Source organism: Anastrepha ludens, chromosome 5 (genome assembly GCF_028408465.1).
Source record: "Anastrepha ludens isolate Willacy chromosome 5, idAnaLude1.1, whole genome shotgun sequence".
Classification (NCBI taxonomy): Eukaryota; Metazoa; Arthropoda; class Insecta; order Diptera; family Tephritidae; genus Anastrepha; species Anastrepha ludens.
The window spans coordinates 101990608-102012235 of record NC_071501.1 but is presented as its reverse complement, the minus strand read 5'-3'; the positions used below and the strand labels follow the sequence as shown (position 1 = coordinate 102012235).

General features: G+C 37.0%; 1 non-coding gene across 1 annotated transcript; it reads left to right on the top strand.

The window, feature by feature from the left end:
• Nucleotides 1-4694: 4694 nt before the first annotated feature.
• Nucleotides 4695-4801, top strand: LOC128865504 (U6 spliceosomal RNA). The gene has a single exon (XR_008454834.1). It is a non-coding gene; the product is annotated as a U6 spliceosomal RNA (small nuclear RNA).
• Nucleotides 4802-21628: the final 16827 nt, after the last annotated feature.

Below are 21628 nucleotides of genomic sequence, written 5' to 3'. Positions count from 1 at the left end.
TTATTCAAATAAGCACAGGTGTATATGAATGTATTGTATTAGCAAGGCTCAATAAAAGCCTCGTTTTTTTTTAGACGCAGCCCCGTGCATGAAACCCCAAATGATAGAAAAAGTGTTTTTCTAGTAGCAAAAAAGCTTCTCATAAAAAACATTTGCCGTTCGAAGTCGGCTTAAAACTGTAGGACCCTCCATTTGTCGAACAATATCAACAAGCACCCAAAACGGTTCGAGGGTACGTCCCTAGCGGACTTCCAGTGAAAGCGTGTTGACATTCGGTTCCGTGGAAAAGAAGTTACTGCGTCTAAAGTGACAGTATGTTTGAGTCACCGGTACAAAAATGAGTTCCGAAAAAAGAGCTAATATCAAATTTTGTTTTAGGATCGGTAAAACGTTTACCGAAACATTTGAATTTATGAAAAAGGTTTATGGCGATGATTGTCTATCTCGTGAATGGCTTACACGTTTCAGAGATGGTTGCGAGGACATAAATGACAATGAACATACGGGTCGCCCAAAATCAGTAATCATCGAAAACTCCACCAAAATTGTTGGTAAATTTATTAAAAATTAACCGAAGTCATCGTTGAAATTGGGGAAATTGGAGTTTAATATCTCCAAATCATCGATTTATCGTATTTTAAGTCATCATTTGGGCCTACGAAAGGTCTGTGCACGTTTCATTTCGCACAAGTTAACTGAGGACCAAAAATTGCTCAGAATTCAACATTCGAAAGACCTCAATAAAGAAGCGAGAAAAGGCGAGAACTTCCCTTATAATATTGTAACTGGTGATGAAACGTGGCGTTTCCAACATGAACCTGAAGCTAAGCGTCAAAGTGCCGAATGGAAGGCCCCAGACAAACCACCTCCCAAAAAACTTAACTTAACTTAAATGAAGTAAACTAAATTAACTTAATTAAAGTAAATTAAATTTCATATAATTAAATTATATTCACTAGAAAATACATCCTGGCTCATCATGTACGCTTCCAGCAATAATTCTCCCACTGTGCGACTGACGTTATGACAGTGACCATGTCAGCAATGCAATTACTATCATATCAAGAAAAAATGCAAATAAAAAGCAAATGAAATAAAAGCAACTAAAATCCATACATAAAAAAAGCACCACAACTAAATAACTAGAAAATCTCACCAACTTACAAACTTCTGCTGTATTTCGCCTGTTTTTTCGCTGCCCACAGCGACTACATGCAATTATTGCCTTTGACATTGTTGTTTTTGTTGTTTATAGCGCTTGGCCACATGTGGCAGAAAAGTCGTTGAACGTCATGAAGGACGTACAATAACCTCCTCCTTCGACGACGAACTGCCCAGCTGGTCAGCAGCCGAACAGACAACTGCGGAAAGCGCCAGCCTAACTGACAGGCAGTGGCAGTGGCTGCGGATAGTTGGCCCAGCGACCGGACGCCAGCGTGAACAAGCACTTTATTTTATTCACTTTTATTATTATGCTCGATGGATTTTTCTTTTTTTGTTTCGGCTGGCCTGACCTTATCGGCAACTACGCTAAAATGGCTGGGCGGAGATTTCAACTTTTGTAACGAGGCATGTGTGAAGGATTAAATTCTCAAATCTGAGGGCATGTTGAAACTTACTTGTGAGTTTGTGTGAATGTGTATGTGTATGGGAATCACATCAAAAGCGGAGCAACCAATTGGTCAGTGGTTGGTATGCAGTGAAAGTTTTTACATACTTATGGTCAAGTTTTCTAGGAATATATTTACTGTTACTCTTTTAGTAAGGCGCTTATGCTGGTGTTATTGTTTATGTGTGCTAGAGATATTTGTGCGTGTGTATGAGCACATCAACCACATAACTACCATTACTTTTAATATTTACAATAACTCTGCATTTCACTACACCACTAATATCAGTGGCATTCAGAATTTGGAAGTTTATGTTTTAGATAATGAAAAAAACAAAGTTTCTATGAAAGGAGCATTTAAATGAGTTTTGTTTTTTTGTCGGTTATGTGGAATATCTCCACAACTTGAGGGAGTTTCAGCCGTCAGAATATTCATTAAGGTTTTCTATATTAAAAATATTAAAAAATAAGAATAAGAACAAGTAATTTGACGCAAGCTTGAGCGTGACTACATTATTTTATCGACGAATTGTGCATCGGAAGTTTGTGCTGAAGCAAGAATTGAAGCCGGGCGATCATAAACAAAGTAATGAGTTCGTTAATCGGGCGCTGGAAATATTGACCAGAGACACAGAATTTAACCAAAAATTTACCTCCTCGGAACAGACCCATTTTGGGTACAGCGCCTATAGAAACAAGCAAAGTTTCCATTACTGGTGCGAACACCATCGACAAGTATTCGATCAAAATAATGCATTTCGCAAAAATCGGTTCTTTGATGCGGTTTATAACACGATGATTTCATCCGATCATTATTTCTTTCATAGATGAAGGAGATACCGCTAGCGAAATGAGCTTTCGATTTAAAGCGTTGTTAAGCAACTTTCCTTTGCCAAAGCTCGACGAAAGCGAGATATCCGAGCTGTGACTCTGCTACTGTTGTTGTTGTAGGGCATACGAGGAATGCTGCTGAATGACAGTCCTCGAGCGGATATAATTTCGGGTCGTTCCGGTAACGTAGAATCGACTATAGTGGAAGCGCTCTGAATGTGGCTGTAAAGCAAAACGAAACGATGCTGCATGACATATAAGCGACGCAAGCGAAGCGAAGCGGTGTGGAGAAATTAGAAGACTAGTTCATCTCATAGCGAGCGTTAACCAGCCACCAGACTTGACACTCCTAAATTACTTTCTCAAGTATTAAGTCTACGCTACCAAGCCCACCACTTTGGACGATCTCGAGACTTATATGCGATAGGCTATTGCCGAAATAGCTCCGCATATATTAGGCCGAGTCATCAGAAATTGAATGTACCGGTTGAAGCACTGGCAGAGAACAGGCGACCATTTGAATGATGTGCCTTCTGTAATGTATGTGTGGTCGTATCTTAAAGTAGCTTAAGTGACTTTTGATAGAAATTAAATTAAATTTTTTAACATACATTTCTTCGTTTAAATTTTCAACTTTCTGTTTATTATCGTTATTCCTAATTTAATTTTATATAAAAAATTAGCAATCTTTACTTAAACAAGTTTGCATAAGAATTAAACTCTCATTTCTATTTAAGCTACTCTGTCAGAGGTGCGTGCAAGTGGCTTTTAAAAAAAGTCAGCATCAATTTGATATTTCTCTCTGTCTTGCCGAGGGCCGACCGCTGTTCCATAAACATTTTTCTATTACTTGATGTGCATGTTCACATTCGACCTGTGCATAACTGAATGATAATCACGCACCAAACCAATCGGCTACGACAGCCGCACCGCACTAACCACCCAATACGTAAGAAAATAATAGTGGCAGTTCGGGACGGAAATGTCTTTTGTTTCGTGCTGAGTTTTAACATTTTTTATTTCAGTTTTTACTTACTGTGAAAAATACAATTTTTAATAATCGACTGAATTTTCCTACTCTACTAATTCTATGTTTCCATCTGTTTTTCAGTCATTGTAACATACCACAATAAAGCTTGATAAAAAACCATTATGAGAAAATAGTTATAAAAGTTATGCTATCGCAATAAATAATAAAATGTGCTGACCAAATGGAAAGCAAAAATATTCTCTAAACAACTCTGTCTGCAGTAAATACCAGCTGCACCAAAGCAGCGACTACACTCCATTTGGCTGCTGGTTCTTGCCTGCTGCTGAACGTACGCGCCAAGCAGTAGCACGTAAGAAATTATGAAAAAAGTAAAAAAAAGGCTAAAAACGTTATAATATTTAGTGCGTGCCACAAATCCTAACTGCCAAATAATGGAATTTGTTCCCATCCACTGCTCGTAGACGCATTAAGAATATTTTCTATAGTGCAGCGTATAGTGGGCCATTGTTGCAGCACTCAACAAAAAAGTAAGAAAAATGGTGCTGGTGGAAGTTTAAGCAAATGAAAGTGTTAAAATCACGCACACTCACTTATATTTTATTGGCTAGCGATACGAACCTTTTCTAGTATCTTTTTAATAGACTGGTCGACCACTCAAGTAAACAAAGCTTTTCCATGTCATTTACATTCATTATTGAGCATGACCAGAAACTTTGTCCACTTTTTGTAGACGGTTTACAGCGACAAAGTATCTTCCATGTAATTATTTAAGGCCAAAATTATTTGTTAGCCATTCGCTGGTGTTTACTTCGTCTTTTTACCAGAAAGTCCACTTTGGCGGGCTTTCAACTCTTCCAATATTCTAACAATTCCAATAAAAACATTAGCAAATCTCAGGTGAAATGTTTATTTTTTGTGTATCTGCTCGGCTGGCTATATATATATATATAATTGGCGCGTACACCCGTTTTGGGGGTTTGGCCGAGCTCCTCCTCCTATTTGTGGTGTGCGTCTTGATGTTGTTCCACAAATGGGGAAACCTACAGTTTTAAGCCGACTTCGAACGGCAGATATTTTTATGAGGAGCTTTTTCATGGCAGAAATACTCTCGGAGGTTTTCCATTGCCTGCCCAGGGGCGACCGCTACTAGAAAAATGTATTTCTTAATTTGGCGTTTCACCGAGATTCGAACCTACGTTCTTTTTTTGAATTCTGAATGGCAGTAACGCACCAACCCATTCGGCTGCGGCGGCCCTTCTTGCCGTTCTTGCTTCGGCAGAACATATACTAAAATTTGATCGATACAGAGAAGATTAGCATAGCCCCTGCGCTCGGCTGGCTGATAAGTAATTTAGTGATACAACATACATACATACATACATACATAAATATTTTAATATAGAAATGTTCTAAGATTACTTTTAGACCTAAGACTACTATGAACCTACAGATGTCGAACAAAGGTCAACCCTGCATCTAAGAAAAACGGAAGTGGAACATAGGAGTTGGGACAATCTCACAATGAAGATCGACGACTTTTGTATTAGCTTCGATGGTAAATTTCCAAAAAAACTTACCAGGAATCTCATATCGTTCTAACATTCTAAGCAATAGTCAAGTCCCAACCTTCATAAACTGATCAGAAGTGGACCATAGAAATTAATTCACAGATTGTTTTCACAACGACTCCCAGGGAAGCCTACATATTTGCATGACACTGCAGCATTTAGAAGCAATCTACTGATTTCGCACTACAGATGACACGCATTACGCATCTACTTCCTTCAAAACTCGTCTCTCTTGTAGACAGCCAATTCTTAGATCAACGACCATTTCTTAGATAACGACCAACACCAAATATGCAAAAGAATGTTAAAGATATCTACCTCATTTGGACACCACAGTGTAATGACATATAGTGGGACATTTTGGTGTCTTTTCGAAAGATAAGGAAGCGGTCATGTGCGCACAAATAAGGTGTGAGAATGAAGCTACACTGAGTTTCCTATTTGAGGAGAAGACTAGAGTGAAACTACTAACAGTAGTTGGACCAATTAAGACACCAGTAGAGTATTTCATTTTCTTTCGTCATTACTCGTTGAGCGAAAAACTCAGGAATTACTGAGGCTCTCAAAAATAAATAAACGGCTTCACAAAGGAAAACTAAACAGGGACTAGGCTATTGGCCGTATGGATGCCAGTTGCAGGGTGGCGTATAACTGTTAAAGTTTCGGCAGTCTCGCTGGACGTACCAAATTCGCTAAAGATTGGAAAAGTTTAAAGTAAAGGGTTTTTCAATTGGCGTGGGTCGATTTGGGCGCCCTGTGGCAGCCATTTTGTTTTGGTGACATCTGTCAACTCTTTTGTTTATTACGATTACGATTACGGTTACACGATTGAACAGCACGTTCAAATGATAAAACTTTATTATCAAAATGAGTGTTCATTAACGCAAACGTTGCGCGCATTGTGCCCATTTTTCGGTAGACTGGTGGCCCTTCCAATTTCTTATGGCCCATATTGAACCATATGGACCTAGACGACTTGTGGTTCCAGCAGGACGGCGCTACGTGCCACACAGCAAACGCCATTTTATTCCATTTCAACATCTACCCGCCCTTATTGAAAACTCCTATATATTGGGTTGGGTATCCGGTTGGATAAATATTTGGTTAAATATTTCTGGAACACCCCTTCGTCTATCTTCTGTTCTGTTAAGTGAAGTCTTATTGAGTGTAGTCCAATGTGGTAATAGCCTTGACTTAAAAATCGTGATTCTGGTATTATCAGTGCCTCTGAGAATATGCGATAAGTGACCGGAAATACGAGTCGAGTGTGATTAAAGTTATTATTCCAAAATCCAACGCCTCAATTGTAAAATTAAAATTCTGCCTCTACCAAGGGCCTTTGATGCTTAACGCGCAAATCGTACTTACTGTCACCTTTTAGCGTACTTTTGTATGATTATTTGCTTTCAACCGCCGCAGCCAAGTGAATTTGTGCAGACTGAACGAACCAAACGATAGAAGAGATTTTTTCTAAGAGCTGCCGCCGCAAGAATGCCACCGAGTGTATTTTTACAATGAAACAGTTTTCTTTAAAAACCATCTGCCATTCCGAGGGGGTATAAATCAATGAGTCCCTTCATTTTCATATAAGGAAGCTTCTCGTTCAAATACTCAACAGAAGCTGAACTTATTGAGCTTATTTACTTATTTATATATAAGTATATATAAGAAGCGTCCAGCTGAAGTCCGCGAGCAAGTGGTATTTTTTAATTATTTTTGTGTGAGGTAAACAATACAATTTTAAACCGAAGCCAAGTGAAGTAAGATTTCTGTGCTCATAAGCCTCAAATGGGTTTAAGGTTCAGCCTCTATTTTACTACCCAGTTCCCGCAATTATGGCGTGTAGCTCATCATCTTTGAAATTCTAATCATAACTACTGAATGACACCTACGAGTATATAAAAAAGACCTATAAACAGACAGATTATTTGCAACTAAGGAATTCGTAATTCACTGTCTTGCGTCATTTTTTCTTTTTATCTTATCGACACCTTTAACAAGTTGCTGGGAATGTGAAAAAGGTTTAGGTATTAGTTATAGAAGTCAATATTTGGATAGGTCCTAGAATTAAGGGTGAACAGCTTAACTGACTTGGAGAATAAAGTTCTAAGTATATTTACAATTTTTTTCTTGACGGCCAAGCAACATACTATTATAAAAAAAACCAAACTTCGAAGATTTTAGAAGATTTTTGCTTAGGCACAAATTAATGCCTTAAAACTAAAAATAGTTAGGGTAATTAATTACTTAGTTGTACCGAGCTATTGACTTTCGTCGCTTTGCCAAAGTAATATTTTTCGATTATTGTATTTTACAAAAACCTGCAACCTTACCCAGACTTCACAGTATCAGCTGGCTGATTAGTGATGCCATTTTCAAACAAAGTTCATTCTTATGGGATGTGAATTTTTTTAAGGTCAACATTAGTAACGCAGTTCTATATATTTATTTATTATTAAAGTCAAATATACAACCATGGGTTATTTTTACAATGATTGACCTTAAGAATAGTCTACATAAAATGATTAACAGTAAAATCAAAATTAAAATTAAAATTACAACTAGTGGCAAAGAAGTTGAAGTTGGAGAAGGTATTAAGGACATGAAAGTAAGGTAAAAATAGTAGTAGTAGAAGTAGGGATTAATTGGAAGAGATGTAAATAATGTGGAACCATTGAAGTCCATTCCGCAATTTTCGGCAAGGTAGCGGATCAATTTATTTTTGAAGTACGAGCTTTCTTTTATGCGTTTAATTTTGTAAGGTAAGATATTCCAAAGACGGACAGAGAACACAGAGTGTTGACGTTCAGTCACCAAACAACTAAGGGTGGTTAAATTTCAAAGGCCGATGTTGAATGCGAACCACACCTAAACGTCAAGTTTTTTCTGCATTTTATTTGACATTTTTCAATTTCAGACTAACTCAATTTGAACCATTGAAAGATATAAAATCGAGCAACGCGTTAAAGTTATTCAGGCTTATTATGAAAACGGGCGTTCAAATCAAAATGCATATCGCGCACTTCAGTGATAAGGTATATTTTCACCTCAGTCGATTCGTCAATAAGCAGAATTGCCGCATTTGGGCGAATGATAATCCAAGAGTGATTGCCGAAAAACCAATGCACTCACAAAGAGTGACTGTTTGGTGCGGCTTATGGGCCGGCGGAATCATTTCTCCATTCATTTTTTCCAAAATGAGGTCGGTCAGGCAGTTACTGTGAATAGTGTTCGCTGTCGTGAGATGATAACGAAGTTTTTATGGCCCGATTTAGAATATATGGATGTGGACGATATGTGGTTTCAAGAGGACAGTGCCAATTGTCACACAGCCAACGAAACAATGGCTCTTTTGGGCAAAAAATTTGATGGCCGAATAATCTCAATTGGCCGCCAAGATCATGTGATTTGACATCGTTGGACTTCTTCTTTCTTTGGAGTTGTTTGAAAAAAAAAAGTGTACGTTGATAAGCCAGCAACAATTCAAGAGCTAAAGGATGAGATAATTCAGCACATTAACGGTATAAAACCTCAATTATGCCGTAGCGTCATCGAAAATTTGGACCATCAGATGGAGGTGTGCCGCCGAGGCCGCAGCGGCCATTTGACCGATATTTTGTTCCATACGTAATTGAGCCACACCAATATTATCATAATAAAGAGAAATGACAATAATATCCTAAAAAAATTGTATTTTATTCAAAATAAACACCGACCCTTGAAACTTAACTACAATTTATATTTCTATATATAATATAATTAGCCCCTTTTTGGGTGTGTGGCCGAGCTCCTCTTCCTATTTGTGATGTGCGCCTTGACCTTGTTCTACAAATGGAGGGACCTACAGTTTGAAGCCGCCTCCGAACGGCGGATGATTTCTTTATGAGGAGCTTTTTTATGCCACTCGGAGCTTTGCCATTGCCTGACTAAGGGCGACAACTATTGGAACAAATTTTTTTCTGTCATTTGGTGTTTCGTGCGCGGATATTCGAACCCAGGCACCTTCGAATCGTAGTCACACACCAATAATTCGGCTACTGCGGTCGCATGTAGCGTAGACCTACATTTCCTTTTGGTAGTGTCCAGAAGTACCATTAATTTCAACCCTTGGAAACATTAGCTTTTGCATCGAAAACTTGTCTCATATCAATGCACAACAACAAAAAAAGAGTGAATTTTAAGAATCTGCGTCATCGATGCTTCTGTAAATGTTCCCAACCCCATTTATCCATACGATTGCAATTTTACCTTATAATTATTACTTATATCCCACAGTGCAATGCTACACATCCCGCCGTTGGTTACAGCATTGTCCGCCGTTGGTCGGCCTGTTCACCCACACAACTTTTTAACGGATCGGCTTTTGTATACTCTAAACTATCAATGACCCCTAGTTGGTACCCCATCCATTTTGGCAACAGTTGACCGCGACTGCGACTGAGTATAATAACGATTGCGGCGACCGGGTGTAGCACTCGCTAAAATATCCAAATAACAATTCCACTTCATTTCATATTTTAAATGAGTTTTGTGGATCTTTATTGTTTTTCCGCTTGTACTGTAGTGTTTTGTTAGCAAACAATTCGCTGGCAAGTTATTTCAGCAAATATTTTATGAATTGCAATTGCTTAAGCTGCGCTTGTTGCTGTTGCCAATGTTGTTGTATGCAATTCATATTTATTTCAATTTTGTTTTGACATTATTTGCACATTTTATTACTCGAGTCGCGTGCGCTCTAACGAACCGCCACGGGGACAGACAGACAACTGGACCCAATAAGTGTGTATTGTCATAAAAATTGTTTGAAGATTTATTTTTTTTTTAACCTTTGTTGAATGCCTTTTTTTAATTTTTCCATTTTTTTGCCGTTATGCTCCATTATTTATTTATTTTCTTCATAGTTCTCTCCTTTTTTTGGGATTTAATTTTTTTTATTTGGTGTTTTCCAGCTATTTTGTTTCATATTTTTTCCATTTTACTGGCAGCCTTGGGCATCAGTTGACAGCAAATTCAGTCTATTGTTGCGGTGGTGCAGTAAAGTTGGTAATTTATTTTTAATGCGAAAATAATTTGGAAAACTTACGCATCGGTAGGAGAATTTGCGCTGCAGTAGAACTAAAATTTGAGTTTGTGTTTTTTGTGCTGCTTGGGTTTTTATAAGAAATATGTGCCAGATTTGCGTGAATGTTTTTTAATATTTTTGCATAGGGATATGTTAGTTATATTGGAAATTTGGATTTAAGTGCGCTTTATAGCTCTAAAATCTCACAACCTGAATTTCGTCAATTTTTTTCAACGTGGAATTAGATAATCAATTATTTGAAATTAAATTACAAATATTAAGGCGATTAATATTTTTTTTATTATTTTTTTTTATTTTAATAAATTTGTTTTCTTAATTAGCTATTAGTTAGCTTAGCCTTTCAAGAGAGGGTATTCCGAAGATCGTAACTTGTGAAACCGGTCATTGGCTATTTGGCAGGTATTCCTTGAGGCTATTAGTTTTCTCCCATGAATATTGTAGAAAATGAAGAGATGAGGAAAAGGAAGAAACAGTTATGCACTATCTTTGCAAATACCAAGCCTTAACTAAAATCAGAGCATGTTTTCTAGGAAAATATTTTTTTCAGTTCTCTTACGGAACTGTCTGGCGTGGAGATGGAACTAATCCTGCGCTTCATAAGAGTCACAAAATGCGTAAACGAAGAAAAATAAATGAGGTTCCCGTGTCACAGAGTGGTATCACAACGGACCCCTAAGGTCTAACTGAGTTACTCGTATAGACCGACTACCACCATAACCAACCTAATTAGCTATACTGTATGACACCTCGCTGCAGCTCAGTTCTGTTATTTTGTTGGTTAGCTATTTTTGTTATTTTTATTAGAACACATTATCGACTCATCACAGTAACAGGTACAGTTATATTTCTCGTGCTTTATTAAACAAATCCAAAAATTATTTTAAGAAAGTGGTCACTTTACTCGAAAATTATTCTGCCTTAAAGCACTCCTTAATGCCTTTCGTTTAACGTTGAATGAATTATGACAGTGTCTTACTTATTCAATTGTGTATTAGATAAGTGGCAATTCTATTTAAACCGAGTCTGTATTAAGACTTTTTCAAACGGCTTTCGTTTAATACCAATACTGATATATAATATCCCACTACCGTACATAATTTATTTTAGTTTGTGGGATTGGTGGCGATATGTACATATATAAATATTTTTTAATAAGAATGGTCGTAAGTACCTCTCTTTTGAAACCTACATTAAAATATTTTAATTAATATATCACTCAAAGGGCGCTAGGTGAGCTCAACTCTTGAACTCTTGGGCTACAGGCTGTGGCCTAAGCTTGAACCCACGTAAAACAGAACGCATGCTTTTTACCACTAGATGCACGGTACGCAATCTTACCCTACAACTTATTAATGGACAAACTGTCTTAATTTCTCCCAGCGCAAGGTACTTAGGAATAATCTTGGACTCCAAACTTAGCTGGAAACTGAACATTGAAGAACGGGTAAGAAAAGCAGAAATTGCTCTGAATTCCTGTAAACGTATGCTTGGAAAAAGATGGGGTATTCAATCTTAGAACACTTTATGGTTGCATAAGATCCAAATAAAAAAGTCCGTGGAATGCCAAGAAGCCATCTCCAAGTAAAGTAAATATAAGAACTACAAATGTGAATTACTTATATGTACGACGGCTTTTAAAGACCTTACTTTGACCGAAGTGATTTCTTTCGTTGTACTCATACATAGGTATACAAAAGTTGCACACCAGCGCGCCAAACAAGTTAAGCTGAACAACTGAATGCCGGTATTACTCAATAGGCCAGTTAAGGGAAGGGGTCTAGGGTTTGACTTTCAAAAAATCGAGTTTTTGGAAATAGCTTTTTCTTATAGTAAATCATCTCAAAAATATTGTCCCAAAATTTCAGCTCAATCGGAGCAAAACTTTTGGAGTTATAGACGTTTTTGTCCCCACTATTCTGCGACAGCTGCGAGCGTTTGGAGCGGAGCGTTACGTTTTTCTCGAAACCACTTTTTCAAAGTCCGTGACTATTAGAACTTCAACAATATTTAACCGATCCTTTTCAAATTTGGTATACAACTTCTATATATAAAATACTTCCCCCCCACTGAGAGATTTTTCACTTTTTTGTTTTACATTAAAGGCGGTTTACACTTACACAGCGAAAAAATCAGTGAAAATCGCACTTTTTGCTTCAAAAACGCGCTGGCAACGTAAAAATTAAAAAAAAAAAAAATCGGAGCCAGTGGGGGGGAGATTTTGGTGATAATTTAACCAAATAATTCTGTTTTTTTTATTTCAGGTGATTCAGCAACTAGATACGATAGTCACCGCAAATCACCTTTTGGAAAAGGCGTTTTCGGAAAAGTTACCTCACCGGCTTATTTCCCGATATTTTCTTACAAAAATTTAGTACAATATTGTTGAAATGATGCTTTATAATGTACAAAAAGTTTAAATACATTTTCACTATTCATATCTCTAAAGCAAAGTCTCAAAAATTCATTAAAAAAAAATGCTCAAACCCTAGACCCCTCCCTTAAACCTCCATCCCATGCGGACGCGTTACATGAAGTGGAGAAAGCAGGTGATGTATATTCATTAACCTCAGGAAGTAGTAGTCCTCGAAACGCTATTAGGTAGCTGGAAAATTTTCACGAGACCGGCGGACTAGTTTTAAACTAAGTACTACCAATGGTAGTTGGCACACGCCGTAGCCAAGTGAGTTTGTGCATGACTACCATTCGGTAGGCCCGGTTTTGAAGATCATTACCGGCGTGAACCAGCAAAGTATATAAGACTTATTTTTCAATAATGCACTGACAATTTTTGCTATTTAGAGGCAACATAAGATTTTCTCATTTAGGGAGAAGTTCAGCCAAATATCTGGCAAAGGATGTAGGCACCAATTCGGTCAGTGAAAGGCCAAAATGAATAAAAAGTTTTTTCCTAAAGCGGGAGAGACTTGTCGAGACTTTGCCTAAATGAACACACAGAACTGCCAGAGAATACCACCTTTGTCTTGGGATATTTGTTGAGGCAATTGCGCTCTTGGGTTCATAAAAGGTAGTTTCGGCAAAAGTTTTGCAGAAACGATTATAACTGACAACTGCTGGTATCCAGCAATTATATTTTCGAATGTATTTATGTGAGCTTATATACGAGGGAGGGCCACTAATTTTCATAATTATGGGCAAACGAGGCAGTGACGCGAATGTACAGTCTATCCCACTCAACTATCAACTTCACCCTCACGCGGTACCGGATGTAAGAGCGAACGAGGCTATGATGACCGATCACAGAGGGTATAAGCTTAACCCTACACAGAGGAAATAACCAGATAACTGGATAAATGTCTGAGAGATCTGCTGACAGTTCTAACGCCAGAATCTGGTGATGTAGACTAATCAACTATTTAACTTAAATTCTTAAGATTTCTCAAACCACAACACAAAACAGAAACCGGTCGGATCCCAAGGCGAAGACCTTTAAATAAAACCAAGGTCACGATTTGGAGCATGGAACATCTGAACATTATCGGAACCATTGAGGTTGGCGCAAAAATGCATGGAGTTTACGCAATATAAGCTATGCTTTCTGGGCCCATGTGAAACCAGATGTTTAGACTCGAGCGAGTTTACTGCAGACGAAGAATTGAGTTTTTTGTATTCAGAAAAGCCTAGCCATCGGCCCAAAGCAAGCGGAGTTGGCTTCTTTCTTTCAAGACAAGAGCATTAGACGTTAGTGGACTGGAAGCCTATTTCTGATCGAATTATCACACCGATATTTCGAGCTCTCGCTAGAAAGATCACTTGCGTACTCCAACCGAAAAATCAAATTACGCCGACCATGCCCCTATGCTCTAACTTGGAACTCTAACTCTTAGAACTGATGATGATGATATACGAGCTCTAAAAATGTATGCAAGAACTATTCAATCCATTGATAACCTGTAGGACTTAATCGACATTCTACGAGGGACTGTAAATGCTTCATCGCTACCACAGAATTTTGTCACGGGTTACCTAGTGTATTGGCCCATTCAGAGCAAATTCCGAATCTAACGTATGTACTATACTGCATTTGGTGCAACCTCCGACGATACCAACCATTCAAGCAGATGCTTCCTAAACAAACTTTCTTAATACGGCTTTCTCTATCGATTTCGCAGCCAAACGTTTCTCGAGCCTACTGCTATCATAGATAAGTTCAATATGTTGCTTTTTCAATTTCAATAACTCGGCTAAGGTTGTGTAATATTAAAAAAACTATTATGACATAATCACTTGGAAGTTAACCCCATTGCTTAGATAGGCAGGTAATTCATTACCCTTGAACTTCTCCAGAAACTCGAAACCACTTGGTCTGCTCTAAAGTTAACTGACACCAAGCGTATTTTATTGCAGATTTTCATAAATAAATATGTATGTCTAGTAGCAAATGTTGGTATGTATGAACGTGTAAACGTTCGTATGCAAGCCTCTGCAAGTGAATAATATTCATTAGCCTGTCCGCAATGCATTACACTTGAACTAAATTAACTTAAGTATATGTAAGCACTCACGCTAATGTAAGAGTATGTGGTGAATGTGAGAGGGTCTACGTGTGAGTGTGTGCGTGTGTAAAATATGAAAAATCGTTTCTCGAAAAGCATACTTATGCTGCGTTCAGGCAGTGTTTTTTGTGTTATTTCTTTTACGCGTTTGTGGACCCTTTTTTCTAAACTAGCAATTTTCTGGAGCGCTTTTAGTTTTCATCGTTAAGGACTTTTGCAATGTTCAAGCACATATTAAGTGTGTGAGTGTAGGCAAGCATTTATAATATGTGCATACTTACACTGTGCATGTGAGGATGTGCTACTTTCACTTTCACTTACATGTTGGCCTTTAACTTTGTGCTTGGCTTTATGTTATGTACTTGTGTTTTTCTATGCTGTTCTATTTTTTCTATCTATTCTGTTTTTGCTTGTATTTTTATTGAAGTATTTTTCAATTTTTCATGTAATCTTTTCCCCTTTCTACAACGCTCGCTTCACACACCACACACACTTTTGTGAAGTTCATAGCAAGCAACTTCAATTTAATAACACAAAGTTGGGCTTTTATAAACATAAAATACGAAGGGTGGGTTCAACAAGTTCATGAAAACTTATATATATAGAAAACAACATGCGGCAAAAAAAGTTTTCATTTTCATTAAAATCACATCTATATCTGTCATCTAACGTTGGTCAAATTTTTGGTTGACCTCCTCTGAAAAAAATTATAAACCAAATTATTTTCGGTACTCTAAATATTCCTTTGCTCCGTAGCCCCGACAGTCTCTTTATTTGGCAAATATCCCATATACCATATTTTTACAGTTGCAAACAAGCAATAATCGCAGGAGAATATAATGGACAAGCAATTCGTGGTCATAACGGATGAACTTCATTCCTGCCTAAGAGAGTTATCTTACTCTTGGGATTTAACCCATAACCTAATTAACCTTAACCTAATGCGTAGCATAATTCATCAAAATTGTATTATTGGGACTCCATTATCTTGTTCTCTGAAAAATACCTTTCTTTCTCGCCAAATTCAGCTTCAACTTGGCGTCTTTTCACTTCAACGGCTCTACATACTAAAATGTGTCCCATGAGCTTGTTCTCCGTCACATCCATATTGACTCCCTTCGATTTCAATTTCCCACGAGTAGTTAAACTGTGTCTATTGTTCCTGATTGTTCTCTGATATCTAGTGTTGTTTTTTGTTGTTGTAGAGGTGTCACAAAGCATTGAAAGCGGGAGTGTTTGACTTGCTTTTCGGCTCACCTCACTAAAAACTTACTCTAGATCCGTTTTCTTTTGTGCGTGGGACTATTGTTAGGTATTGCTTCGCTGAGGGGAACGAAGTACGAAAATTTGCGATGCCTCTTCATTACGCAACTTACTAATGATTTCATTTGCCATTTTGCAAACTGAGGACCAGCTTTCTTTTGACTCAAACCACCAAGTTTTTAACCTCAGGTGACTACCCACGTTGTTTCTCAAGTCATCTCTTTCAGTTTTAAACTGCAGACACACGAAAAAACAAAGTTCTACGCCTTCAATAATGTAATTTTCACAGACGGTGCAGTAAGGGTCGTCTTCATGTCCGAACTTATGTAAGTACAATTTTAAACATCCATGTCCTGTCAATATTCAGGTAAGGTGGAAATCCACTTCCCTATGTCATCTGTCTAGCCAACCTCGCTCAGAAGAAATTAGGCAATAAGTCCAACCTCCGTTCGGTGAATTGTCCCATCTACTCTGCCACTTCTGCCGACAATATTGCTTCGCTACTTGACGACTAGCCTTAGTTTTTGGGGATTCAGTCATCTCCCTCGCCGTAATGTCAACTGCGCAAAACCCAGATATTGCAGTCGCTGCTTCCTCTGATGTGACATGATGCATTCATATTTCGTACATCGAATTTGCGGTTAATATTTTCGTATTCAAACATTCATACAAAACGGAAATCATTATTCGAGGCGATAAGTCTGCAACCTTTTTCCTCTGAGTCTGGGTTCTACGTTATCGACACGAGCCGGACAAAGACTGTGACTTCAGCAGCTGGAATGCTTTCTGCTGCCCCAGCAACAGTATAAGCTTCCAGCTTTTTCAAGTACATGCACCACACGACCATGCGATATCATACACCGTTTCTGGTGCGGTGACCTGAATCGCATGGCTTGAGCATTCAGAGTCGCTTGTACTGGTACGACGGCACCGAAATTAACTAAGCCAGTGGTGAATTATAAAGGATCCTCATCAAATTTACATATTTTATTTAGTATCAATGCCAGATATTCTAAGTATTAAAGACATCTATCTACCTTCATTTCCATAACCCAATATTTCCGTCAGAAATTAGAGCCGACTTGAAATGTTTTTGGTATACAGGGCTGCCCATATTCGACGGACCCAACGGATTTCGATGACTCTTTGATTCTTTAAAGTGATCCGTAGAAAGCGAAGAAAATACTAGTCGGAGAGGTAATATATGAAATATTTGCCGAATGCATCAAAACCTGTTGACCAAATTCACTCAGTTTCTACTGCAGTTATTGAATCATACAAACTTCAAAGATCAATTTCAGGTTTCAAAAGGGATAACTATATTTAAAAAATAACCAAAACAAGAAATGATAATAATAAATATCTTTCAAATCCTTTTTCAAACTGGTACCTTCACAGTAATGGGATAAATTTATAATAAATTATCGTATCCTGAAAGCCAAAATTTGTGTTGAACAGTGAAATATACGATTTCCTTGTAATATAATCCTTTTAATCTCATTTTTTTCAATCCACACGTTCTTGAACAGTATTGCCATATTTGTTTCCCTTATCTTCTTTGTTAATCATTCCCACTCAGCAAAATTCCGCAAATGGAAATTTGACCCATTAATTTTTTGATTGCTAATTAACTTTGCTCACATACATACATCGATCCCCTTTTTGTATCCATTTTTTTTTTTTTGTTTTTGTGTTTTGAATGGCTCAATACTGCTGATCGATATTTGATTTGTACCACTTTTTCAATGTTCCTTATTATATAATATTATAGATCTTGACAGAGACTCATCAAACAGCGCGAGGTTCATTTTCATAACCAAAGTTTTCAGAAAGAAAACCAGCAACATATTTCGCGTCTATTTTCCTATTATGTACATTAACCGAGCAATTCCTTAGAAGTTCATTTAGGTCCACCACTAAGATTTCCCATTAAAGTGGTCACTTATTTCCATGTATTTAAGATGTAAAAAAAAATAACACAGAATATCGATGAAAGCTGAAAAACCAAAGTTTTAAAGTGCTCCGAAAATAATTGTTTTTCATAGGGTTGCCACCTAAATTTAAAAAATATTTTATTTATTTTATAACTTTCAATATCAAAACACAATAATGCGCCGGAGCGACTTAAGCAATCAAGAAATGCTAGAAAAAACTTTAAGTGGGCCATAATTTTCAATAGGATTGCATACAATTTTTTACGACTTTTTTTTCAGTATAAATAATGTATTACCAATTTAAGGCTTGGAATGAAATTTATAATATCTATGGTGTTTTAAAATTCTACTTTCTAACTTTATTTAGATAAATATCTTATGAAACTATTTCAAAATATTTATAAAAAATCGTAAGAAGGTACCCTTGTGAAATATTCAAACTTAACTTCTTAAATAACTAAACAGTAGGCCGGGTCGATTTGTGGGGTGGCAAAAAAAACGCCCATTGCTCTGTGCAAATCATATTCTAGGGATCAAAATAAGAAACTTTGCCGGAGGAATCATACCTCTAAAACGAATTCTGATGTCCCCCAATTTGGGTCGAACTTTTTATTTTATTTTCTATAACTCACTTAAATTAATTTTTTCATTTACATATGTTCTGACTAAATAAATTTCTTAAGAGAAAAAATAGATATTATTATAAATAAATAAAAATAAAGAAAAAACATAGCCATTTAGCTGATTTTTTCATGTAAAGGCCAAAAATGGTGATATTTTTTAAATTGGGGGACATCAGAATTCGTTTTAGAGGCATGGTTCCTTTGGCAAAGTTTCTGATTTTGATCCCTAGAATACGATTTTCACAGAGCAATGAGCGATTTTTAAATCGACCCGCCCCACTAAACAGGTGTTACAGGTGAATGGATTGCGCTATAGAGAGAAGATTAACCAATTTTTATCTCTCGAAGAGGTGATCAAAATTAGCCACCGAGATCTTGTGATTTAACACCCAACAGCCCAGGGTAGATTCAAGACCTCAAAGATGGAATTCGTAGGCTATGGAGGATATAGAGCAGCCACTTTGCAATTCGGTTATGGAAAATTTCATGAAAAGGATATTGTCCTGTAAACGTGGTCGTGGTGGTCATTTGCCTAATGTTATTTTCCACTATTAACGGCATATCTTACTCTTTATAATGAAATAAATATCCGACCATTTATATTAATAGCACTTTTCTTTGAATATCAAAATAACACCTCTGTTTGGAAAACCCTATAGTATGCATGTAAAATGGTAGGTATTTTAAAATGGTAAGTTTTAATTCAAAAACGGCCCATTAACTATCAGCCTAATATGGGCAAATGGGGTTGGTGATGCGAATACATAGCCTATACCTACCAAATGTCAGTCTTACCTTTACGTGAAACTGTTGAAACAATTGAGGCTCTATTGTACGATCATAGGGGGTATAACTTAAAATCTTGCGCAGAGGAAATGATGTAGCCACCATGTAACTGAACTCCTGTCAGGAGGATCAGCTGGCAGCCCAGCAGCACCAGAATTGGAAACTTTTTAGATTACCCACTGCATTCGTATATTTCTTACCTACCTACTAAAAAGTATATTATTACATGCATAAACATTTCACGCCCTATGCTCCAGATAGGAATTAAAGGAACCTACGAGTATATATAAATATTTACGTACATACATACACATACATACGTGCAGTAAATAGGTAGATGCAAACATGTGACAGTATAAGTATTTCGCTCTTAGTTTGAAAATAGAGCAACATCGAAAATTGATGTGGTCACCAGCAGACATGTACGCGATAAGGACATCCTTATACATACATACATGTAAAACCACTTTCTTTCTTTCTATTACACTACGTTTCATTTATATATGGGCTCTTGGTACATAAGTATGCAAGACTTACATGCCACTGATAGCCAACATTTTACTACATATGCGAAGCATGCGTACACACATACTTATATGCGCATGGCAGCATCGGCTGGTGTTTGTCACATTTAATGGAGGGTCATCAATCCTTGGCAACAATGCGACAAAGGCTATGCGGCACTTGTACACTTAGATGCCAAGTAAGAACATGAATGCTTACAAACCTGCACTGATAATAGCGTTTAAAAAGGGTGTTGACAAATATTGCGCCTATTAGGGATACAATTTTTCTTACTTGATATTCCAAATATGCAAGCGATTCCAGCTCAGTTTGAAAAAACGCCAAAAATGTTTTCTTTTCGAGCGATTGGATATCCATTGGAAAACTCAACGAAGCCATGCCTTTGCTCGTACTTTAACTTGCTGCTGACGCGGACGTAGCCTATTTTGTTAAGAACTGCGTATATTTTTATAATTAGTATGCTTTGAATATAATCTCATATTGCGTACTGTGCCATGGCTTGCTTTTTTTTTGCGCTTGGTGCGAAGTACGCTGGGAACCTCTTCTTGCGAAAACACCAGAAGGCCAACACAATATTATTATCATCAAGGGCGTCCAGCAGAGGTTTCATTCGAGTTTGTAGTCGCTTATCGATAATATCTTACTACCTAATTTGCTATTCATCACTCAGTCTGAAGTTATAAAATGTATGAATTTTAAACAGTGAGATTGGCGATATAAAAAAACTTCATTTTGATTTCATTCACATCCTCTCGTTATCATTTTCAATATAAACTTCTCCTAAATCCCTAAAATACTCCATGTGAATTTTTCCCTGTTCGAATTATTAATTATTGGAAGTCTTTGTCTGTCAGCTCACTTACGAAGCGCACCACTTTTTCTTTCACCGACACAACCACCTAAAATCTATTTATTTTAGTGCAGTTGTCACTCTGAATTTTTTTTTAGCTGCATACGAACTATTAATAACGATAACTATGGTATAACAGCTAAGAACGGCAAACTGCGTTAAAATTTATGTTCAGCAAGGTTTGGCAAAGTCATCATGAATCGTTTAACGCCAGAATAACGCTTCCTGTGAAAATCTTCCTTGTGAAAATTTTCTTTGAAAAAAAAATACAAACCTGTTTGAAAAATCTATAGAACACTGGTGGCATTATCCTTTCTTATTTTTTTGAAATGAAGCAGGAGCCGCCATTACTGTGGACGGCGGGCGCTAACGAACCACGATGACTGAATTTCTGTTTCCAAAAATTAATCAGCTAAACATCGACGACATTTGGTTCCAATAAGATGGCGCAACTTGCCGTACAGCGCGCTTAGCAGTCGATTTATTGTAATATTCAAGCCACGGCCAGATTTATTGGAAGTAGTAGTCAACAATTAAACTGATCGAATTGATCTTCTAACTCCGATTCGCAATGAAATTATCATATTCAATATAAAAATGTCATGGCATCATCTACCAGATCATATAAGTAATAAACAAATTCATTCCCATAATATTTCTTTTTTGTATTATATATATTACCAATATAAGTTCTTAATAATCTAAAGAATATCCGATATGTAAGAGACATATAAGGTTAATGCTCTTATACCGGAATAATATATCCGGTTAGACAGTTCTAAACAAATAAAATCGTGACGGTGAATCTATATTTCAATCTTAAACAACTCATATCATTTCTTCCTCACTCTTTCAGCGAGTTTAGCCTAAATTAGTTTGTGGAAAAGGAAATCCATTATTTGTGAGTAAAATTGTTGTGCAAATGGTTTAAAATTGTTGTATGGTCGATCTTTAGCTCCTGTATGATGCTACGACTAATAATATTTCGGTCAATTTTGATTATTTCTGTGATTTTTTTGGCATTATCGACATTTTTTTAATATTAAAAATG